The sequence below is a fragment of the Hordeum vulgare genome, chromosome 2H, assembly GCF_904849725.1.
Source record: "Hordeum vulgare subsp. vulgare chromosome 2H, MorexV3_pseudomolecules_assembly, whole genome shotgun sequence".
Classification (NCBI taxonomy): Eukaryota; Viridiplantae; Streptophyta; class Magnoliopsida; order Poales; family Poaceae; genus Hordeum; species Hordeum vulgare.
This window is the reverse complement of record NC_058519.1, coordinates 602,747,289-602,753,288: the sequence shown is the minus strand read 5'-3', so window position 1 is coordinate 602,753,288 and position 6,000 is coordinate 602,747,289.

The window sequence follows — 6,000 nt, the reverse complement described above, 5'->3', positions numbered from 1 at the left end:
TGTCGTCCGCCCCCCAAAGCGGACGGCAAAGCTCTTTGCCATCAGCTTTCCTTAGGAGCGGTCAGCAAAGTGCTCGAGACGGCAGCCAACAGGCGTTGCCTCCGTTAGGGGTTAACGGAGGCTTTGTCGTCTGCCTCTCCCTTTATCTTTGTCGTCTGCCTCCCCCTTTATCTTTGTCGTCTGCCTCCTCCTCCTCCCCCCCTCCACTCTTTGCCGTCTGCCTCCCCCTCCATCTTTGACGTCTGCCTACTCCTCCTCTCCCCCCCTCCACTCTTTGTTGTCTGCCTCCCCCTCCATCTTTGCCATCTGCCTACTCCTCCCCTCCCCCCTCTACTCATTGTCGTCTGCCTCCTCCCCCCCTCCTCTGTGCCCTCTTCTTTGCCGTCCGCCCACCCTGGAGGCTGACGGCAAAGAGCCTATATAGACACCCCAGGATGCACAGCTAGGTGACATGTGGCACCTTTGCCATCTGCCAGCTGATGGCACATGTCTTTGCAATCAGCTGGCAGACGGCAAAGAGCCCATATAGTACCTGTTTTTTTTGTTTTATATTATTTCACAGCACACACACACACACACACACACACATATATATATATATATTTGGCAGCACATTTATATAATTCACCACACATATATGATATATAGTTCACCACACATATACTTGCCAACACATATATATAGTTCACCACACATATATGATATACATATAAATCAATGTACATCCCCATATATCGAAAGAACCAACATACAAAGTATTGCACTGTTTATCCATATATACATATACATATAGTTTGGCATTGTTCATCAACTCAAATAAAAACTAGATGATATACATATAAAGTTCATCCATCGACATTGTTCAACTCCATGAATGCCAGCTTCCATGCATGTAGTATATCCAATCTGCAAAAATGTGAATAAGAAAGTCAAAAGAAGAACAAAATATGATGTTTTTCAGCTAATTATGTCATTTTTAGCGGAAAACAAGCTAAGAATATAATATTCATGAGCTAACCAAGGTTCTTATGCCATTTTTAACTTATTATGGCATTTTGGAGCTAAATGGGTTAATTAAAGCAAGGATAATATGAAAGAGGAGAAGAAAGAGGAGGAGGAGGAGAATAAGAAGAAATCAAGAAGAAGGAGGAGAAGGAGGAGGAGGAGAAGGACTGGAAGGTCCTTGGCCTTCTCCTCCTCCTCCTCCTCCTTCTCCTTCTTCTCTTCTTCTTCTTCTCCTTCTTTCTTTTCATTTTTCCTATTTCTTCTCCTCTTCTCCTCTTGTTGGAGCTAAATTACCTAATTATGTCTTTTTGGAGCTAAATGGGTTAATTATCCCATTTTAGAGGAAAACAAGCTAAGTATATAATATTCATGAGCTAACCAAGGTTCTTATGCCATTTTGAGCTTATTATGGCATTTTCGAGCTAAATGGGCTAATTATGTCATTGTTGGGTTAATTAAAGCAAGGATAATATGAAAGAGGAGAAGAAAGAGGAGGAGGAGGAGAAGAAGAAGAAATCAAGAAGAAGGAGGAGAAGGACTAGAAGGTCCTTGGCCTTCTCCTCCTCCTCCTCCTCCTCCTCCTCCTTCTCCTTCTTATCTTCTTCTTCTTCTTCTTCTTCTTCTTTCTTTTCATTTTGCCTATTTCTTCTCCTCTTCTCCTCTTGTTTGAGCTAAATTACCTAATTATGTCTTTTTGGAGCTAAATGGGTTAATTATCCCATTTTAGAGGAAAACAAGCTAAGTATATAATATTCATGAGCTAACCAAGGTTCTTATGCCATTTTGAGCTTATTATGGTATTTTGGAGCTAAATGGGCTAATTATGTCATTGTTGGGGAAATTAAAGCAAGGATAATATGAAAGAGGAGGAGGAGAAGAAGAAGAAGAAATCAAGAAGAAGGAGGAGAAGGAGGAGAAGGAGGAGGAGGAGAAGGACTAGAAGGCCCTTGGCCTTCCCATTCTCCTCCTCCTCCTCCTTCTCCTTCTTCTCTTCTTCTTCTTCTTTCTTTTCATTTTGCCTATTTATTCTCCTCTTGTTGGAGCTAAATCACCTAATTATGTCTTTTTGGAGCTAAATGGGCAAATTATCCCATTTTAGAGGAAAACAAGCTAAGTATATAATATTCATGAGTTAACCAAGGTTCTTATGCCATTTTGAGCTTATTATGGTATTTTGGAGCTAAATGGGCTAATTATGTCATTGTTGGGGAAATTAAATCAAGGATAATATGAAAGAGGAGAAGAAAGAGGAGGTGGAGGAGAAGAAGAAGAAATCAAGAAGAAGGAGGAGAAGGAGGAGGAGGAGAATGACTAGAAGGTCCTTGGCCTTCTCCTCCTCCTCCTCCTCCTCCTTCTCCTTCTTCTCTTATTCTCCTTCTTCTTCTTCTTCTTCTTTCTTTTCATTTTGCCTATTTCTTCTCCTCTTCTCGTCTTGTTGGAGCTAAATTACCTAATTATGTCTTTTTGGAGCTAAATGGGCTAATTATCCCATTTTAGAGGAAAACAAGCTAATTATATAATATTCATGAGCTAACCAAGGTTCTTATGCCATTTTGAGCTTATTATGGTATTTTGGAGCTAAATGGGCTAATTATGTCATTGTTGGGTTGATTAAAGCAAGGATAATATGAAAGAGGATAAGAAAGAGGAGGAGGAGGAGAAGAAGAAGAAATCAAGAAGAAGGAGGAGAAGGAGGAGAAGGAGGAGGAGGAGAAGGACTAGAAGGTCCTTGGCCTTCTCCTCCTCCTCCTCCTCCTCCTTAACCTCCTTCTCTTTCTTCTCTTCTTGTTCTTGTTCTTTCTTTTCATTTTTCCTATTTCTTCTCCTCTTCTCCTCTTGTTGGAGCTAAATTACCTAATTATGTCTTTTTGGAGCTAAATGGGTTAATTATCCCATTTTAGAGGAAAACAAGCTAAGTATATAATATTCATGAGCTAACCAAGGTTCTTATGCCATTTTGAGCTTATTATGGTATTTTGGAGCTAAATGGGCTAATTATGTAATTGTTGGGGAAATTAAAGCAATGATAATATGAAAGAGGAGAAGAAATAGGAGGAGGATGAGAAGAAGAAGAAATCAAGAAGAAGGAGGAGAAGGACTAGAAGGTCCTTGGCCTTCTCCTCCTCCTCCTCCTCCTTCTCTTCTTCTTCTTCTTCTTCTTCTTTCTTTTCATTTTGCCTATTTCTTCTCCTCTTGTTGGAGCCAAATTACCTAATTATGTCTTTTTGGAGCTAAATGGGTTAATTATCCCATTTTAGAGGAAAACAAGCTAAGTATATAATATTCATGAGCTAACCAAGGTTCTTATGCCATTTTGAGCTTATTATGGTATTTTGGAGCTAAATGGGCTAATTATGTCATTGTTGGGGAAATTAAAGCAAGGATAATATGAAAGAGGAGGAGGAGAAGAAGAAGAAGAAATCAAGAATAAGGAGGAGAAGGAGGAGAAGGAGGAGGAGGAGAAGGACTAGAAGGCCCTTGGCCTTCTCATTCTCCTCCTCCTCCTCCTTCTTCTCCTTCTCTTCTTCTTCTTCTTCTTCTTCTTTATTTTCATTTTGCCTATTTCTTCTCCTCTTGTTGGAGCTAAATTACCTAATTATGTCTTTTTGGAGCTAAATGGGCTAATTATCCCATTTTAGAGGAAAACAAGCTAAGTATATAATATTCATGAGTTAACCAAGGTTCTTATGCCATTTTGAGCTTATTATGGTATTTTGGAGCTAAATGGGCTAATTATGTCATTGTTGGGGAAATTAAATCAAGGATAATATGAAAGAGGAGAAGAAAGAGGAGGTGGAGGAGAAGAAGAAGAAATCAAGAAGGAGGAGAAGGAGGAGGAGGAGAATGACTAGAAGGTCCTTGGCCTTCTCCTCCTCCTCCTCCTCCTCCTTCTCCTTCTTCTCTTATTCTCCGTCTTCTTCTTCTTCTTCTTCTTCTTTCTTTTCATTTTGCCTATTTCTTCTCCTCTTCTCGTCTTGTTGGAGCTAAATTACCTAATTATGTCTTTTTGGAGCTAAATTGGCTAATTATCCCATTTTAGAGGAAAACAATCTAATTATATAATATTCATGAGCTAACCAAGGTTCTTATGCCATTTTGAGCTTATTATGGTATTTTGGAGCTAAATGGGCTAATTATGTCATTGTTGGGTTAATTAAAGCAAGGATAATATGAAAGAGGATAAGAAAGAGGAGGAGGAGGAGAAGAAGAAGAAATCAAGAAGAAGGAGGAGAAGGAGGAGAAGGAGGAGGAGGAGAAGGACTAGAAGGTCCTTGGCCTTCTCCTCCTCCTCCTCCTCCTTAACCTCCTTCTCCTTCTTCTCTTCTTCTTCTTCTTCTTTCTTTTCATTTTTCCTATTTCTTCTCCTCTTCTCCTCTTGTTGGAGCTAAATTACCTAATTATGTCTTTTTGGAGCTAAATGGGTTAATTATCCCATTTTAGAGGAAAACAAGCTAAGTATATAATATTCATGAGCTAACCAAGGTTCTTATGCCATTTTGAGCTTATTATGGTATTTTGGAGCTAAATGGGCTAATTATGTAATTGTTGGGGAAATTAAAGCAATTATAATATGAAAGAGGAGAAGAAAGAGGAGGAGGATGAGAAGAAGAAGAAATCAAGAAGAAGGAGGAGAAGGACTAGAAGGTCCTTGGCCTTCTCCTCCTCCTCCTCCTCCTTCTCCTCCTTCTCTTCTTCTTCTTCTTCTTCTTCTTCTTCTTTCTTTTCATTTTGCCTATTTCTTCTCCTCTTGTTGGAGCTAAATTACATAATTATGTCTTTTTGGAGCTAAATGGGCTAATTATCCCATTTTAGAGGAAAACAAGCTAAGTATATAATATTCATGAGCTAACCAAGGTTCTTATGCCATTTTGAGCTTATTATGGTATTTTGGAGCTAAATGGGCTAATTATGTCATTATTGGGTTAATTAAAGCAAGGATAATATGAAAGATGAGAAGAAAGAGGAGGAGGAGGAGAATAAGAAGAAATCAAGAAGAAGGAGGAGAAGGAGGAGAAGGAGGAGGAGGAGAAGGACTAGAAGGTCCTTGGCCTTCTCCTCCTCCTCCTTCTCCTTCTTCTCTTCTTCTTCTTCTTCTTTCTTTTCATTTTGCCTATTTCTTCTCCTCTTGTCCTCTTGTTGGAGCTAAATTACCTAATTATGTATTTTCGGAGCTAAATGAGTTAATTATCCCATTTTAGAGGAAAACAAGCTAAGCATATAATATTCATGAGCTAACCAAGGTTCTTATGCTATTTTGAGCTTATTATGGTATTTTGGAGCTAAATGGGATAATTTTGTCATTGTTGGGGAAATTAAAGCAAGGATAATATTAAAGAGTATAAGAAAGAGGAGGAGGAGGAGAAGAAGAAGAAATCAAGAAGGAGGAGAAGGAGGAGGAGGGGAACCACTAGAAGGTCCTTGGCCTTCTCCTCCTCCTCCTCCTTCTCCTCCTTCTCTTCTTCTTCTTCTTCTTCTTCTTTCTTTTCATTTTGCCTATTTCTTCTCCTCTTCTCCTCTTGTTGGAGCTAAATTACCTAATTATGTCTTTTTGGATCTAAATGGGCTAATTATCCCATTTTAGAGAAAAACAAGCTAAGTATATAATATTCATGAGCTAACCAAGGTTCTTATGCCATTTTGAGCTTATTATGGTATTTTGGAGCTAAATGGGCTAATTATGTCTTTGTTGGGTTAATTAAAGCAAGGATAATATGAAAAAGGAGAAGAAAGAGGAGGAGGAGGAGAAGAAGAAGAAATCAAGAAGAATGAGGAGAAGGACTAGAAGGTCCTTGGCCTTCTCCTCCTCCTCCTCCTCCTCCTCCTTCTCCTCCTTCTCCTTCTTCTCTTCTTCTTCTTCTTCTTCTTTCTTTTCATTTTTCCTATTTCTTCTCCTCTTCTCATTTTGTTGGAGCTAAATTACCTAATTATGTCTTTTTGGAGCTAAATGGGTTAATTATCCTATTTTAGAGGAAAACAAGCTAAGTATATAATATT